This window comes from Hordeum vulgare, chromosome 5H (genome assembly GCF_904849725.1).
Source record: "Hordeum vulgare subsp. vulgare chromosome 5H, MorexV3_pseudomolecules_assembly, whole genome shotgun sequence".
Taxonomy (NCBI): Eukaryota; Viridiplantae; Streptophyta; class Magnoliopsida; order Poales; family Poaceae; genus Hordeum; species Hordeum vulgare.
In genome coordinates, this window is record NC_058522.1 from 516,044,677 (window position 1) to 516,062,673 (window position 17,997).

Below are 17,997 nucleotides of genomic sequence, written 5' to 3' on the forward strand. Positions count from 1 at the left end.
AGCAGGGATGCACATGAGCCTGGGATAAGAATGGATTTTGGATTTAGCATCATTTAGCACGACAATTTAGCCGTAAACCCTATTTAAAACTTTGATTGTAGTGTATATTTAGGACTGTCATGGTCGTAGGCTGGTAGAAACAGAAAGAAATGTATGTCCTTTGTGACTCTCCTTCCACACGGATGTTGAGCCCACATGCGATAAACATTTTCTTTGAAAATAATTAACTATCCAAAAGGAAGAGTAAAAAAACTATATAAGAGCATCTCTAGCAGACACTATAAAAACGTAAACTGCAAAAGTAGAATACGAGTCGAAAAAAGACATTTCAAGGGTTTATTTCAGCTATGTCCGAACAGAAATTGTAAAAAAAAACACTATAAAACTGTGGTAAAGAGCTCATTCCTTCGGTCTCGCGGTCGCCGCCCCTTCCTCCAGCCGGCCGTATCGGCCACGCCGGCCGCGTACAACCCCGTCGGACGCGCCCCGTCGCCCGTCGGCCATGCCTCGTCGCCTGTCGACTGCGGCCCGTTCCCGTCGACTGCACCCCATCACCACGCCGGCTGCGGCCAGCCTCGTCGGCCATGCCTTGTCGCCCGCCGGTCATGCCCTGTCGCCTCCGTCGTTAGTGACTTGCTCTGTTGCCAGTCGTGCCTGCCGAGCTGTGCCCCTTTGCCTGCCGCACTGGGAGGATTCCGGCGGCCAGACTGAGGTCATGGGAGGCCATGGCGAGGTCGATCTCGTCCAATTCAAACCGGCGGTGATCGATTCCGGCATCCAGCGGCCTATTCCGGCTTGCGGCGATGAATTCCAGCAAGTTTAGGGCAGATTCCGGCAAACTCCGCGACGGCGTGTTTGCTCCGACGAGGTTTGTCCATTCTAGGCCCCCTGGAATCGGCCTTCCAACCTTCAAAAATAAGGGTTTCGGGTGTGATTTTATCGTGCCCCTTAAAATTTTTACGGGTTGAACCATTTTTACGGTTTCTGTTCTGCACATTTTTTATGACTAAAACTATAAAACACACAAAAATTACGGGTTTGATCACTTATACGAGGTCTGCTAAAGATGATGCCCATATATCAAAGCCAACTGTATAACATTTGGGCTTACCATACATTATATGACTTCCTCTCTCTCCCTCTCTCTCTCCCTCTCTCTGGTCATGTCTAGAAAGTGGTACCGCTAGAGTAGATAGGAGGGCTCAATAATGACGAATGGTCATGGACACGGTGTGCATTCATTCACTGAACTTCAATTACAACGTAAACATTACATACAACTCAATTAACAAAAATGCTAATGATCTAGGTATAGACTCTCGGTTGATTCTAAGAAGAAATTGTTATTAAATTCATGCTCCAACCAGTTCGTTCAAAACTCCAAACTAATGAAGAAAGACGAACAATATATTTAAACACCCCCCTCATGTCTAAGCTTATTTAAAAAGCCCGAGTTGCCCTTCCACCACCTCCACATCAAAGTTCCACACCACCGGTTGCGACTACATTCTTCATATACATAACAGCGATTTTCTTGCCTCGGCAGATCCTCGAGCCCGAGTTGAAGGCCAAGAACTTGTGAGATGATACGTGCCTCCTGGTTTTGCCATCCTTCGACAACCACCTATTTGGGTTATGTTGGAACTTGTCCACAAGATCGATCACATCAAATTACAACGAACATGCGCATACAAAATCATATAGCCAAGGGCCCTTGTCGTGCCCTAATTCTTTCCTCTTTATTTTCTCCTTTTTTCTCAACTCACGATGTTACAAAACCTGAAGCGTGCTGTGTGTATCAATATACACAACCAGCCGGTCCAAAACTTTCTAGACCAACACGGGATCAACCTCTAAACCTGTCCGTATAAGGACTCTAGTCCTAGTACTACTACTACTTGGACTTCAATTAAACTCAACTTAAACAAAACACACGACTTACTAACCTAATAAGTCCTCTGTATACACGGCCAAATAGTAATCCTAACAGGAATACTACTACTAACGCGTATACAACTAGATCATCAACTAGACTAAGACACGTTTACCTAACAATCATTCCCTAATCTTGACTTTTGTCTTCCGCTCTTCGCTGGTCTTGGCTCGTTGAAGCTTCACCCCTTGTCGACTCATCCATCTTGCACCACGACAAGTTAAATTGATAGGATTCATTGATCACAACAATCTCCCCTTCAATTTTAACTTGGCGAATTTTACGGATCACCACAAATATGCCTTGGACTACCCAACCTTGCCAGTATCCTGTGGAATATACTGTTGGGGATCGTAGTAATTTTCAAAAATTTCTACGCCATGCAAGGATCTACCTATGGAGAAACCAACAATGAGAGATGTTATAGAGCATCTTCATACCTTTGAAGATCGCTAAGCGAAAGCGTTGCTAGAACGCGGTTGATGGAGTCGTACTCGCAGCGATTCAGATAGCGGTGGATTTTGATCTATGCGCCGAACGTCGGCGACTTCGCGTTCAACACACGTGCAGCCCGGTGACGTCTCCCACGCCTTGATCCACCAAGGAGGAGGGAGAGGTTGGGGAAGAGCTCCGGCAGCACGACGGCATGGTGACGGTGGAGCTACGTGGTACTCCAGCAGGGCTTCACCAAGCTATGCGGAGGACGACGAGGAGGAGGGGTAGGGCTGCGCCGTGGAGAGATGAATTGTGTGTCTCCAAAAGGCCAAAACCCTCCACTATATATAGGAGGAGAGGGAGGAGCTGCCCACCCTTAGGGTTTCCCACCCTAAGGGGTGCGGAAGCCCCATCTAGGGCAAGGGACGGCAGCCAGGGTTGGAGGCGCCCTAGGGTGGGCCTTCGGGCCCAAGGGTGCCCTCCCACGCCTAGGGTTTTCCCCTCCACACCCTTGTGCGCCTTGGGCTGAGAGAGGGAGGCGCACCAGCCCACTTTGGGCTGGTTCCCTTCCACCTTTTGGCCCATGCACCCTTTTGGGGCTGGTGGCTCTTGCCGGTGGACCCCCGGAACCCTTCCGCTGGTCCCGGTACATTACCGGTGACGTCCGAAACACTTTCGGCATCCAAATCCTCAGTTCCTATATATCAATCTTTACCGGAACTCCTCGTGACGTCCGGGATCTCATCCAGGACTCCGAACAACCTTTGGTAACCACGTACACTATTTCCCTATAACCCTAGCTTCATTAAACCTTAAGTGTGTAGAACCTACGGGTTCAGGAGACATGCAGACATGATCAAGACACCTCTCCGGTTAATAACCAAAAGCGGGATCTGGATATCCATGTTGGTTCCCACATATTCGATGATGATCTCATCGGATGAACCACGATGTCAGGGATTCAATCAATCCCATATGCAATTCCCTTTGTCTACGGTATGATACTTGCCCGAGATTCGATCGTCGGTATCCCCATACCTTGTTCAATATCGTTACCGGCAAGTCTCTTTACATTTCGTAACACATCATCTCGTGGCTAACTCCTTAGTCACACTGAGCTGAATATGATGATGAATTACCGAGTGGCCCCAGTGATACCTCTCCGTCACACGGAGTGACAAATCCCAGTCTCGATTCGTGCAACACAACAGACACTTTCGGAGATACCTTTAGTGCACCTTTATAATCACCCAGTTACGTTGTGACGTTTGATACACCCAAAGCACTCCTACGGTATCCAGGAGTTGCACTATCTTATGGTCTAAGGAAATGATACTTGACATTAGAAAATCTTTAACAGACGAACAACACGATATAAAGCTATGCTTAGGATTGAGTCTTGTCCATCACATCATTCCCCAATGATGTGATCCCGTTATCAATGACATCCAATGTCCATGATCAGGAAACCATGATCATCCATTGATCTATGAGCTAGCCAACTAGAGGCTTACTAGGGACACATTGTGATCTATATATTAACACATGTATTACAATTTCCGGTTAATACAATTATAGCATGAATAATAGACAACTATCATGAACTAGGAAATATAATAATAACCACTTTATTATTGCCTCTAGGGCATATTTCCAACATATACCACCCAGTGGACAACACCATCCACCCTAGCGAGATACATGCCGACTCCTTACGAAAACACCACCCCGTGCACTATGCCATGCACTCCAGCCTCATGTAGAGACATGGCCTCATCGAAGAGACTCACCTTCACTGGTTTACCGCCCCCGCATACTTGAACTTGATCCTCCCGTCGGGACGCATAGACGACATGAGCTTCATCTTTAACACCTCCTCCCAGAGATGAGCACTTGGCCACGACGACACTGACACGAGGACGATGACTATGACGACCGAGATGTGATAACCCGCACGACACCTTGATTCCCGGGACGATGATCTTGATGGATTTTCCGGCACCGCACCTCGGCACCACCGCTCCCATCAACGATCTTCTTCCACCTCCTTGCTGACAACAGCCTGTCGTCTTCCTCCATGCCGCTCCATCGAATGACAATCGCCAGATCCTCCTCGTCGCTGCTCCACCCAGCGACTTCATGGCCCGCCCCGAGGCGCTAGTCGGGTCGCCTCCCCGGGGCAAGCACAACTTCACCTTGACCTTGCTCTAGATACTGATTATTTGAACTCGTCCACGGGACCGGTCACATCAAATCACGACGGATACGCGCATACAAAATCATGTAGCCAAAGGTCCTTGTCGTGCCATAATTATTCTCTCTTTATTTTCTCTTTTTTCTCAACTCACAATTTTACAAAACCTGCAGCGTGCTGTGTATATAAATATACACAACCAGCCGACCCAAAACTTTCTAGACCAACACGGGATCTACCTCTAATCCTGTCCGTATAAGGACTCTAGTCCTAGTACTATTTGGACTCCAATTAAACTCAGCTTAAACAAAACACACGACTTACTAACCTAATAAGTCCTTTGTATACACGGCAGGCAGGAATACTACTACTAACACGTATACAACTAGAACATCAACTAGACTAAGACAAGATTACCTAACAGGTTATACTCAAGGCAATCTTTACCACACAGGTTTTTAATTTTTCCCATGGAGTGGAGAGAAATAAGGATTGTGTCCCCGGCCTGCACCTCGTGGCCACTCGGTATGATTTCATCAGCAGCCACTGTCTTGCGCCCGATAGGTGACAATGGGTGCAACATTGTGCACCGCACCAAGCTTTCTCTCGGGGCAGATGTTTAGACACCTCATTACCTTCCAGCAAGAGGCTTGAATTAAGTGTCGGATAAATCCCACCTTTATGACCGTGTCCATGGCGACCGCGGCATCCATCAGTGGCAACAATATGTCCGAGGAAAAGGACAGGAGGCCAGGGTCCACGCCAAAGAGAGGTGTGGCAGCCAGGTCAAACATAAAACTTGAAATCACTTCTTGCATGTCAAACGGAGTGTCGGTGCTTCCTAGGTGGGCAAACAATGGAAGAAGGCCATTCTCCACCTTGTCACGACAGCAAGTCGCCTTACTAGCAACCAACCGTGGGCTGCTGAGCGCGCTCTGGATTTTTGCACACGGACGAAGAGACGGTGCACCATCGATGATGAAGAGGCTGCAAGCCATGATGACATAGATGACGGCAAACTCTGCTCCCTTGGGGAAGTTGGTGTAGTTTGTCGTGAAGATGTGCCAGACGTTCGGAGGGTCGCACATAATGAATAACTGCATCCCAGTCCCAGACAGGGCATGTGCCGTGGTGATATAGTCATGCAAGTTGTGGGCATTACCCAAGAAGGAAAGTAACATGTGCATTATTGACGAGTTTGTGGGAAGCGCTGCTGGATTCTTTGATCAGTAGAAGTACAGAGGGACAAGTAGCAGGAGAGTGGAGATGAGCAGCTCTTGGGAGAAACAGGTTGACATTATATTATCATAAGTATGCTACTACAGTGTTACTTTCATTTATGCATCCTGCAATCAACATGGCGATGTCTTCATTTCAAGACAGGTTCCCTCGATCTAAGTTCATTGACGTGCACACGCTTTTGGCTCGTAAAGTAGACTAACTAACAATTAGCTAGCTATGATAAGATATATTTCTAGCTCCAGCAAAAGAGTTGTGCGCTCGAGAAAAGTCTCCAAACTGTACTTAATTAGTAGTTTTTCAGTAGCCGATCACTCACCGACTAGGAAACACTCTTTTTGGTTATTTGGTGGTGGACATCTATCCTGATGGTTAGCTGTATACAGTATATCCTTTGTGTCACTATCAAATTAAAACGTGACAGCTAATAAACCTTAATGCTACTAATACCGGTATCATTTTCATGGAACTTAAAAGGTGAAATTAGGCAACGATCTTTGATCACGATGGATATAAACATAGTGAGTTTGCTTCCACCAAGCTACCAGGATCGGTCACATTAACAGTGATGGAAGCTGATTTTGTTGAAGTTATTAGGGCCTATCCATTGTGGTCCATATTTATTTGCATATCGTGGTCGATATTATTATCAGTATAGTGATATTTATTTATATCCATCATAATCATAAGCCGGCAGGAAGCGCGATCCTCTACCCAATGTCGATCCAACCTGCGATGAATGCTAAGCTCGGAATAATTAACTGCTAGGGCTTTGCAGAGGCCGAGCGTGAGGTAACTCAGAATCTCCTTCGTGGAAAAGGACTTCGCGATTTGTTTTTATCAGGCGTTTTCGAGGTATACGGGCTAATATACATATGCATGAATAGTGCAGCCGTATGAAAGTGGCACATTGTCAGGCCTGCTCGTACCGGTGAAACGAACAGGGCATGTCCAGGTTTTTGAAATAGCACAGGATAGGCCATGCCCCGTCAGCAGAGTTGCAGCAGCAATTATTATTACACTAGCCCAAAAAAAAAAGCAACTTCAAAAGGTATCAATTTTCTATTCGGCTGTTTTTCTGTATATGTACCGTCAGAGCATTTCTCTTTTTTTTTATATAAACTAATCTTCAAATTAGTGTGGAATTAGTTATTTTTTTAGCATAAAATTAACTAAATTTTCTCTTCTTCTTCTTCTTTTTTAAAAAGAGCTCTCTTAAGATGGTCCCTCTTACCTTTTAAGAGGCAAGAGAAATATTTGCTTTGTCCATTCATCAAGGATATATTTGACCACACAAATTGTAATATGGCAATTACTTGTCAAAAATTAATGATTAAAATATTTCCCACATCTCCTTTTAAGATAATAATAGTTCATATTTGACCCCTGTACATATGTGTTGTATCTACCATATGGAGATGAATAATTCTCATGTTGTATAATATGATAAATATCCATGTGATCCTAATGAATTATATACACGCTATAAAAGACATTATTATAATTCATCTAGATTGCAACGTAATAATCATCAATACATGTATTCACATCATTCTAAGAGAGCGAGTAAACAAAATAAATGTACACACATGATAGGACCGTGTGACTCTTTCTTGTGTGAGAAATATACAAAATGCTCTCCGTTATATATTATCTGCTCTGACAAAAAATGTGTTACCCCTCAAAAAAGATGTGCAATAACACTGGTACACATGGTTGCTTTGTTCCAGAAAAATTCGGATGGTATTTTGACTGTTTTTTGCTATGATTTGGTCAAGCAGTATTCATTTATGGTGATTTCTAAAAACTTATGCAGTGCATTTTCTTTTGTTTAATTATCTCCCAACTGACAATATAAAACAAGCATAGATATATATGATAGAACATGACAAACTTCTTATTTCATTTGTTAGACATGATGATAAGGTACGTTAAGAAAAACAAAGTTGGAAACAAAATATGGAATTAATTAGCTCTATTTATTTTATTTTCTTATATACTCACAGTTTAAAAGGATAGGAATAAATTATAATGATTTCTTTTCTTAACTATACCACAACAATGTCCATACTAAACCCCACGCCATCCTTAATGGTATATTACCTCATATTACCTACTAAGAGCTACTCCCCCCATTTTTATGTACTCTGCATATTAGCTTTGGCTGTTGTCTAAAAAATAAGAACATTTACAGTAACAAATCTACATGATGTGAAAATATATTCTATTATGAATACATTGGTGTTAATTCGGTGGTGTACATATTATTATATTTTTCTACAAACTTGTTGAATGTTTATAAGGTTTGATGTTAGACAAATTTAATATATGGAGTAAATAAAATCAGAGGGTGTAATAGTTAAATCAGCCATTAGATAATTAAAATTTAACGGTCTATATTGCTTTGGACCATCTTGAAATTTCTCTAAAAAATGTTATGCCACCGTCCGGCTGCTAATGACACATATTCATCACCAATTTCTCTGTTTTCGTAAAACTAAACCTCAAATTATTGTGCAATTATCTACTATTTTTGAACAAATATTTAGCTAAATGTGCCTCTTTTCTTAAAAGAAATGTTGTGCATTTGGGTGCTAATAACACACATTCATGGTGGATTTCTATGTTTCTACAAACTAACACTCAAACTAGTGGGCAATTGAGTACTGCATAAAGAAAGTATCGATATTCTAATCTACCTTGGGCGGGTGGATTCCGCGCCGCCTGCAGACCGGCCTCTGAAAAAAAAAATCGCTAGCCAGGGTTCCTAAATCCTTTATATCCGTCTCAAATGTCGGATAGACCGTCCGGTCAGTCATCGATCATAAAAACACGATCTAACCGGACCCCTCATATCCGTCTGAAACGCTTGGACTCATCGGTATCCTTCAAATCCATCTTAAATATAAATACGATATGAGGGCTGGCGGACGTGTCCGGGCATGCCCCATTAGTCCATCACGTAGGACGTGACCCCACATTGGACAACCTTTTCTCTTTCTTTAGTCATTTTTTTTCCATCAATCACGTGCAGGTGACTGGACATATGAGAAAAAAAAGAGAAATGCGGCTGCACGGGCAAAAAAATAAGGCCTCAAAACGGACACGTCAGCGGACGTTTGAAGGTTCGGAGTTTCCAAGTCCGGCTGTAGATGCTCTAATATAATAGAAATATTTTCTTATAGAACTAGCAGTCACGCAGCTCCAGCATCATGCAAGGAATATCTACCTAAGCCGGGAATAATACCTAAATGTGGGCATGTTACTTTGGGGTTTTACTTAACTGCTAACAACTGAAATCACCATATGTTAGTCTAGTTAATCAGATATCAAGACAATTTTAGCAATTGACAGAAAAAATACAGAATTCATTTCAAGACGCTACTAAAGTGTTACTTACATTTATGCATCCTGCAATCAACATGGCGATGTCTTCATTTATAGACAGATTCCCTCGATCTAAGTCCATTGGTGTGCACACGCTTTTGCCTCGTAAAGTAGACTAACTAACAATTAACTAGCTATTATAAGATATATTTTTAGCTCCAGCAAAAGAGTTGTGCGCTCGAGAAAAGTCTCCAAACTGTACTTAATTGGCAGTTGGTCGGTAGCCGATCACTCACCGACTAGGAAACACTCTTTTTGGTTATTTGGTGGTGGGCATCTATCCTGATGGTCAGCTGTATATAGTATATCCTTTGTGTCACTATCAAATTCAAAACGTGAGAGCTAATAAACCTTAATGCTACTAATACCGGTATATTTTTCATGGAACATAAAAGTTGAATTTAGGCAACGATCTTTGATCACGATGGTTAAAACATAGTGAGTTTGCTTCCCCCAAGCTACCGGGATCGGTCACATTAGCAGTGATGGAAACTGATTTTGTTGAAGTTATTAGGGTCTATCCATTGTGGTCCATATTTATTTCCATCATGGTAGATATTATTATCAGTATAGTAATATTTATTTATATCCATCATAATCATAGGCCGGCAGCAAGCGAAGAATGAAATGAAAAGTATCTTATATTCATTGCGATCCTCTATCCAATGTCGATCGAACCAGCGATGAATGCTAAGCTAGGAATAATTAACTGATAGCTAGGGTCCCTATATGGAAACCAGTTGATTCGAGCGGGCATACACCAAACAGCATCTACAACTAAACCCCTTACATATGTTTCAAACGTCCGGGTAGACCGTCCGGTCAGTGGCCGATCATAAAAACACGATCCAACCGGACCCCTCATACCTGTCTTAAACGCTCAGACTCACCAGCATCCCTCAAATCCACTAGTAGAAAAAGGACCTATTGTCCCGGTTCGTGAGGGCCATTTGTCCCGGTTTTTGAACCGGGACTAAAGTGTCTGTACTAATGTCCTATACCTTTAGTCCCGGTTCTTGCATAAACCGGGACATATGAGCCTCCATGTGGACGGTGCCGCGAGCCCAGGCAGGAGGCCCTTTGGTCCCGGTTGGTGGCACCAACCGGGACCAGTAGGCATCCACGCGTCAGCATCTCAGGTGCTGGGGTTTTTGTTTTTTTTTTGAAAGGGGGGGGGAAGGGTTTGGGGTTTTGGGGGGTTAATTTAGGTGTTTCATATATTGTGTTAGCATGCTAATTAATAGAGAGAAGTGTCCTTTCTTATCTCCGTGCTTGGTCGATGCTACATACTATATGTATCGAGAGGACTAGACACGCTAGCTAGTTAAGCAAATGAAGGAAACAGAAGATCGTCATGAATAGATGCATACAAAGAGAAGTGATATCGACCACCTCTCCTTCTCTGAGAGATTGGTCGAACAACAAGTTCTCGTATATCTATCCGACGCTACTGGCTACATATATACAATATAAGTATCTTTTACAATATAATCTCCTAATTAAAATTGAACCCTGTAGGGTCCACATAGTATTCTTCGTCTTTAGCGATCACGTGGTCAAGAAAGAATGCCGCCAATTCCTCTTGAATTCCTCGCATATGATCTGGTGCTAGGAGTTCATCTCGCATCCGAAATATCTAATTTAAAGAAGGGGGTCAATACATATATATGAATAAATGAAACTGAACACAAACGATGGTAATAAAATAAAATTGTGAATATAATTATTTACGCACTTCATATTGTTTCTCGGAGTAGCCCCGCTCATAGGTCGTGTTGCGGATGGACTCGCAAATGTAGTATCCACAGTAATTAGTCCCTTCTTCCTGCCACAACCACTTTACAAGAAATAGAGGTCAATCAAACTGATAATTAGCAAGCATGCTAAATGGTATTGATGAAACTAGCGCTTGAATCACTAGGAGATGCGTGGAACATATATGCTACTATAGTACTTACTTTTGGGTATCTAAACTGCATCTTCTTTGGCAGTCCCGGAGTTTTTAAGGTGAATTTACTCCAAACCCTGACAGACAAAGAAAACAATTACTTGATATAAGGAAATGAACAAATTGAAGTTGCCGATATGGTGCGATAATGATAGATTTAACTTACTTCTCTAGAATTTTAGTCATGTCTGCGTACTTTTTGGGATCTTTTCGTCTCGAGTCTAAGACGGTTACTAGTCCCTCCTCAAGCTTAATCTCTAGGATAATATAGTGGAAACTGCGCACGCATGCATAAGTCATCAATTACATTAATTACTATAACCTCGACTAATAAGGGAAACCGAATATGCACAAGACAGTAACACTCACTCGAAGTTGTAAGGGAAGAGTATTATAGCTTTGTTTTGATTTAATATAAACGATTCTAGCAGGTTGGTCTCGGTATCTTTGGCATGATATTTAACCATATATTCATCTATGAGATTAATATCACCGATTTGTCTTTTCTTCAATTCGGCGATCTTCAATCTGCATAATATAATGAGAATAATTAAAGATACATGCAATGAAAGAGCTGACCTATATATAGAGACTTATTGATAGAAGTAGTACTACTTACAGGCAGTAGCAAGTGATAATTGACTTATCAAGGGCTTTTAGATTGAAAAACTCGAAAAACTCGTCAAATGGAACATTCAACAGATCAATTCCAATGAGGTCATGCTCCTCTTTAACTCTGAGCATCAAACTATATTCCTCCCCAGACTCTCTGCAGGTTTTCATATACCAATAATGGAATCTTCGCATCATCGTTGTTAGAGATTTTTCATCTTTGACGAGAGGCTTCCCGTACACGTATCTGTGTTCGTCCACCTCCAAGAAATCAAAATGTGCAGAGTCGGGCAGGTAATCTCCAAGATCGTTATAACCGTGCACCATCCCGCCCGGATGATTCGCGACGACGCTAGACACCTGGAGCGGGGGCAACGATTGGTTCGCGTGTTCGCCGAGCTGGGCAACTTTATTCCGAACTCGTCGTCCTACTAACCTTTGAGCACTAACAGTACTTCCCGACCGCTCCGCTGCGATAAATGACTTTGTAAGAATGCGCTGATAGTTGTCTTTCACCGGAGACTTTGGTGGTTTCGTCAGGGCAGCCAGAGTACGCTTCGCTTTTACCGGATCTATCTTCTCCTCTGGAGGTGGATTTTTCTTTGCTTTGACCCCTTCAAAGAAGTTGGCCACTTCGGCTTGCACGATCTTCTCGTTTTCCTCCTGGCTCCTCTCGTATGGTAACTTCTCTAGAGGCTTCAGAGAAGGACCATATTTGTATTGCCTGCCTCTGGATGTACTGCTATACGTCGGAGCAGACAGAGCGGCTGCGACTGTCTTTCCTTTCTTACGAGGCGGAGGAGAAGGACTACGCGGCAGAGGAGCCGGAGCGGCGGCAGGTCTCTTCAGCCCTTGTTGATGAGGCGGAGAAGGAGGAGGCAGCTGGCTGCTCGGGCACGCCGGCGCAGGCGAAGAAGGAGGCGAAGTGCCGTCACGCGCCGGAGAAGGAGGCTGAGTGCCCTGATCACTCGCCGGAGGAGGCAGAGGAGGAGGCGGAGGAGGAGGCGGGCCCTGACTCGCCGGAGGAGGAGGAGGAGGCGGAGGCGTCCAGTTCGGAAGGTTGATGAGCTCCTTCCTCCATAGGCATGGAGTCTTCAGAGAAGAACCCAGCTGAATCTCCCCTTCACCCGTAAGGTGGTCAAGCTCAAGGTCCTCAAATCCTTCCGTTAGTTGATCCACCATCACCCTAGCATATCCTTCTGGAATCGGCTGGCCGTGGTAGGTTGAGCCAGGTTCATTAGGTATAACAGAGCCAACACCCGCCTTGAATTTTAATGTCATCCATGGCGTCATAAGGTAGCAATGTTGAGACTCTGTGATAGCATCCACGGCATAGCCCGTGAAGACAGGCTCCAGCTGCTGAGTCTGCTCGGTGGAAGCCACGCTGCTTCTCCGCTGAGATGGCAGGGTAGCTTTAGGGGAAGCTTCGGCAGGTCGTTTGCTGCGATCTGCTTCTCGTTCCTATACCCTTGTACCCTTTCGTGCAGCGCCTGCAGTTGGCTATGCTCCTCTTTCTTCCTCCTCTCCTGGGTTTTGTAACCCCCTGTGTCCGGAAACCCAGCCTTCCACGGAAGGGAGCCTGGCGTGCCTCGTGTTCGTCCAGGCTGCTCAAGATTCCCGAGGGCCATTGTGAGCTCGTCATTCTCTCTGTCTGGAATGAACGCCCCTTCCTGTGCTGCGGCGATATAGTGCTGAAGCTTCCTGACGGGTATTCGAAGTTGCTCTTCCATCCAAACGCACTGCCCTAATACAGGGTCCAAGGTTCCGCCAACCCCGAAGAACCAACTCCGGAAACGGTCTGGCCATCTCAATGTCTCTGGTTCGACCCCTTTAGCAATCAGGTCATTCTCAGCCTTGTCCCACAAAGGTCGGGCTTTGAGGTAACCACCTGACCCCGTGCGATGGTGATGCTTCTTCTTCACATCATTTTTCTTGTTTGTCGCTGACATCTTCTTACTCTTTTTCGATGTCTTGTGGGCCACAAATGCGGACCATTGATCTCTGATCTTCTCAAACCGGCCGGTGAATTCTGGTGTCTCTTCTTTGTTGACATACGTTTTCAGCTCATTCTTCCACCTCCTGAATAGTTCTGCCATCTTCTTAAGAGCATGATACTTGATCAATTCCTCTTTAACTCGCTTCTCTGGATCCTCGTCTGGCGGTAGGGTGAAATTTTCCTTAAGCGTTGTCCAAAGATCTTCTTTCTGTTTATCGGAGACATAAGACGACGGCACCTCAGGGTCTTCCTTCTTTGGCTTTAACCATTGCTGGATACTGATCGGGATCTTGTCCCTAACAAGAACCCCGCACTGAGCACGAAATGCATCCCTTGTCCGGATGGGTTCAATCGTCTTGCCATCGCGCGCGATTGCTGTGATCTCAAACCTTTCATCCGAGCGCAACTTTTTCTTCGGGCCTCGTTTCTTTAACAAAGTTGAGGTCGATGTGGAGGGCTAGAGAAAAAAGAAGAAAGACGAGAGTTAATTAATATGTGTACATATGAAAACAATGAATGCATCAATTAACTAGTCAGCACGGGCTTAACTAACACTAGTGGAAAACGGGCCTTTGGTCGGGACCATTTAGTCCCGGCCTGCCTCTGGGCCGCGACTAAAGGCCCGACCACGTCGCCCCAATTCTCAATGCCTCCCTCGAGGCTTTAGTCCCGGCCCGTAAGGAGCCTTTAGTCCCGGTTCGTGTCCCAAACCGGGACTAAAGGGCTACGCGGCGGGCAATGGTGGTGGCAGCCATTCGTATCCCCCTTTAGTCCCGGTTGGTGGCTCAACCCGGGACTAAAGGACTAACACGTGGCCTGCCGTAGTGGTGGCAACCGTTGGTATACCTCTTTAGTCCCGGTTGGTGGCTCAACCCGGGACTAAAGACCCAAACGGTTTGCATCCCGCGTTGTTTTGGGCGATGAAAAGCACGAACCGAAGCGTACAGTCGCCATTTCTCTGTTTCTTCTTCTCTCTCGCTCTCCCTCTCTGTTCTTCTCCTCTCTTCTTCCCTTCTCTTCTTGCACCATGCCAACTAGCTTTCATGAGGTGCTCGCACATGGCACGACCAAGCTCGATGTCGTGTACACAAACCTGAGCAGGGAGGTGCCGTTTTTTCTTCAACAGTTGAAGGAAAAATGGTTTGACAACGCAGCGGATCATGAGAAGTTCTTGGGGCTTGATCCGAAGTACACGGCCGATCAACGCGGTGTTGCCGTCATCCAACTATGCTTCGCACGCCATGTCTTGGGTCTTCCAATGGGCGAGGTAAGTTTTGAGGCTTTCTTTGATCCAAGATAATGACATTGTAAGTTTATTTGTTTCAATCATAGTTGGTTCCCTTCAAATAGTTGTAGTGAAACAATTTTGATTAGTTGAAGGGGAACACAATCTAATTGGAATAGTGTTCCATAATGTGAAAAATCGTATTAGAATCAACTAGTGTTTAATATGTTCCATTGGAATCATAGTTGGTTCCCTTCAAATAGTTATAGTGAAACAATTTTGATTAGTTGAAGGGGAACACAATCTGATTGGCATAGTGTTCCATAATCTGAAAAATCGTATTAGAATCAACTAGTGTTTAATATGTTCCATTGGAATCATAGTTGGTTCGCTTCAAATAGTTGTAGTGAAACAATTTTGATTAGTTGAAGGGAACACAATCTGATTGGAATAGTGTTCCACAATTTGAAAAATCTGATTGGTTCAATATGTTCCATTGAAATCATAGTTGTAGTGATACAATTTTATGCGGTGTTCTTTGATCCAAGGTTATGAAAATTGGATATAGCTAGTGATCTCTCTAGGTTCCATTGGATAGCAATATGATATGTCATAGTCATGAAAATTGCATATAGCTAGTGATCTCTCTAGGTTCCATTGGATAGCTATAGTGATCTCTCTAGGTTCCATTGCATATGTTCTATTTGAATCCTAAAGATAAGTTTCTCTTTAGTTGTAGTGAAACATGTTTCCTTATTGCAGCAGTATGTAACATTTGTTCCATTTTAGTTTGTTTCTGTTGCAGGAGTGACAAGCATTGTCCAGAACTCATGGACCTCCTTCGCAGCGGCATCACTTTTGCTTCCGTTGACATAAGGAACGACAAGCTGAAGATGAGGCACAGCTTCGGTATTGAGATACCAGCTGGTTGCATCGTTGATCTCCAAACGGTATTCAGACTTCGACATGACAGGACTTCGATGGCTCATATGGCAGTTGCCTTGATCGACGAGGGATATGGTGATATGAAGACCAGTTTCCCAAAGTATCAACACAAACTTTGGGAGAAGGGCCCACTTGATGATATCAACATTGAGTATGCAGCAAAAGATGCATACGTCTCATACGAGTTATACCGCAAGATTCGAGTCGTCCACTATGGCCAGCGTCACCTCGAGGAAGGTGGACATTCTGATTTAGATGATCCAGACGAGTAGTGTTCTGAACGTCGAACACTTGTATATATATCTATGGTAGCTATTATTATGTACTGTTTGGACTAGTATCATGTATTTCTTGGACCAATTTATATATGTCTAGTTTCTGTTTGTGCCATTATAGTTTCCAAATTTGAATGGTTTAGCCCTTTCTAACTTCATTTGCTACTTTTGAATGGTTTAGCCCTTTCTAACTTCATGGTATCATGCATTTCGACCACATATATATACAAAAAGTCTTCAATTCAAATAAGTTCAAAAAATGAAATCCCTTTTGTAACAGATATGTTTTTTATAAAAACAGTCATTTAAAAATGAAAGACCATTAGTCCCACGTGGCGTGCAGTGAAACCACGTGGCGTGCATCGGAACCACGTGGTGTGCCGCGGAACCACTTTTGTTGTGGGGGTCGCTTCTCCTTCTTCTCCTTGTGCTAGATATTGGTTATGCACTAGGGGAAGTAGGAGTAGCGACCATCATCAACGGTTGAAAAATCACGTAAATGCACGAAGAATACCAAATGAAGTTAGAAATTTTTGAAATTTCGTGATGTGCCTTTGAATGGTGCATTTTGAACACACAAAAAGTATGGAGTTCAAATAAGTTAAAAAAATGAAATCCCTTTGTAAGAGATGAGTTCTCGTTCGAAACCCTCCTACTTCGAGAGAGATTGTCCGTTTTGTACACAAAGTGCATCCAGTTTTTGTCGTAGCCCTCTCAACTTTTTAACACATTCTATGTAGGTGAAATGATGATAGCATGCCAACTTTCAACATTTTCAGAGTTCATTTGTAGTGCTTTTCAATTTCAGGGTCAACTAGCTAAAAACAAATAAGTAAATGCACGAAGAATACCAAATGAAGTCAGAAATTGTTGAAATTTTGTGATGTGCCTTAGAATGGTGCATTTTGAACACACAAAAAGTATGGAGTTTAAATAAGTTAAAAAAATGAAATCCCTTTGTAAGAGATGAGTTCTCGTTCGAAACCCTGCTACTTCGAGAGAGATTGTCCGTTTTGTACACGAAGTGCATCCAGTTTTTGTCGTAGCCCTCTCAACTATTTAACACATGCTCTGTGGGTGAAATGATGATAGCATGCCAACTTTCAACATTTTCAGAGTTCATTTGTAGTGCTTTTCAATTTCAGGGTCAACTAGCTCAAAAAAATAATAAGTAACTACACGAAGAATACCAAATGAAGTCAGAAATTGTTGAAATTTTGTGATGTGCCTTAGAATGGTGCATTTTGAACACACAAAAAGTATGGAGTTCAAATAAGTTCAAAAAAATGAAATCCCTTTGTAAGAGATGAGTTCTCGTTCGAAACCCTGCTACTTCGAGAGAGATTGTCCGTTTTGTACACGAAGTGCATCCAGTTTTTGTCGTAGCCCTCTCAACTTTCTAACACATGCTCTGTGGGTGAAATTATGATAGCATGCCAACTTTCAACATTTTCAGAGTTCATTTGTAGTGCTTTTCAATTACAGGGTCAACTAGCTCAAAAAAATAAGTAAATGCACGAAGAATACCAAATGAAGTCAGAAATTGTTGAAATTTTGTGATGTGGCTTAGAATGGTGCATTTTGAACACACGAAAAGTATGGACTTCAAATAAGTTCAAAAAAATGAAATCCCTTTGTAAGAGATGAGTTCTCGTTCGAAACCCTGCTACTTCGAGAGAGATTGTCCGTTTTGTACACGAAGTGCATCCAGTTTTTGTCGTAGCCCTCTCAACTTTTTAACACATGCTCTGTGGGTGAACTTATGATAGCATGCCAACTTTCAACATTTTCAGAGTTCATTTTTAGTG

The 17,997-nt window shown here is 43.4% G+C and overlaps 1 pseudogene; it reads right to left on the reverse strand.

Annotated features, from left to right (window-relative positions):
• Window positions 1–1,436: 1,436 nt before the first annotated feature.
• Window positions 1,437–5,860, reverse strand: LOC123397099 (annotated as a pseudogene).
• Window positions 5,861–17,997: the final 12,137 nt, after the last annotated feature.